Here is a 1050-nt window from a genome sequence, read left to right on the forward strand (position 1 = left end):
CCCCCCCACCCCAACCCCCGTCCCAGCTCCAGCGGAGGTTGGCTGGAGGCCAGCGAGTGCCCCCAGGTCCTAGGCTCAGGGTAGGGTAGGGCCCACTGGAATCGGCCTAGGGCGTGGCCGACAGAGTTGGCCGGTTAGTTACCCCCTTAAGAGACAAGACCACAGACAGATGCTTTGCTTGCAGCAGCCTTTACTTCATCCCGTAAAGGAGTTGATTATAGATTTTCTTGCGCTGCTCTCTAATTGTCATGATTGCATTCTTGAGGGCTGTGAACCCGGCGAAAACGTCTCCAAACCGCACTCCTCGGCGCTGGCTCCAGAGTTGGCGCTGAGCAGTTGTTAATTAACTCGTTCATATCTGAATGCTTTTGCCTACAGCGCTGTGCTTCACCCACGTGGCATCCTAGAAAAAGTAGTGAAAAGCGTATTATTTTAATCTGGAAAGAATTTGTAATTTAGTTAGGGAAACAAGAACTATACAGAAAGGGCTATAAATGATGGTGATGGTTACGCACAGGTCTCGGTGCAGTGTGGAGGTGGTACAGACAAGGGAGGCCGCCGCAGGGAATCTCTGACCCTCCCAGAGAGTGGGGCGTCTTCCAACAAGTTGCCCTCACCTAGGTCAACTCAGAGCAAGGGGCGGCGGCCACCCCCCAGCCTCTATCATCTCTTACCGAATCGCCACCCCGACCCCGGGCAAAGTTAGGGGCTTTCTTGGAGGCACGTGGGGAGGGGGGCTCCTTGGGAAGGGGGGGTGCGCGGGACAATAATGATCCCGATGCACGTATAGCTTAACTTCCTACGGCCCGAATTTCATGACCATCCTGGTGCCTGCGTCGCCCTGTCAGGGATCTCCAGCGTTGAAGCGGGCTCCTTTCCGCCCAGAGGTGCCGTAATGGAGCCAAGAGACGGCGTCCCGAGGCGCCGGAACCCCGAGCGGGGAAGCTCGGAGCGGCGACCTCGCGGGGCCTGGACCGAAGGACAGCGGGGTGGCTTCCTGGCGCGGGGCTCCCGGTGTCTGGTAGTGCCTGGACAAGCTCCCCCGCCCCC

The 1050-nt window shown here is 58.4% G+C and overlaps 1 long non-coding RNA gene and 1 pseudogene across 1 annotated transcript; one reads left to right on the forward strand and one right to left on the reverse strand.

The window, feature by feature from the left end:
- Positions 1 to 170: 170 nt before the first annotated feature.
- LOC106735042 (uncharacterized) lies at positions 171 to 789 on the reverse strand. The gene is made up of 2 exons (XR_003549635.1): positions 516 to 789; positions 171 to 403 (listed from the first exon to the last, which is right to left on the reverse strand). It is a non-coding gene; the product is annotated as an uncharacterized LOC106735042 (long non-coding RNA).
- Positions 790 to 795: 6 nt separating this feature from the next.
- Positions 796 to 1050, forward strand: part of LOC114008075 (interferon-related developmental regulator 1 pseudogene) — a 2418-nt pseudogene continuing 2163 nt past the window's right edge.

This window comes from Tupaia chinensis, unplaced genomic scaffold (assembly GCF_000334495.1).
Source record: "Tupaia chinensis unplaced genomic scaffold, TupChi_1.0 Scaffold000280_1, whole genome shotgun sequence".
Classification (NCBI taxonomy): Eukaryota; Metazoa; Chordata; class Mammalia; order Scandentia; family Tupaiidae; genus Tupaia; species Tupaia belangeri.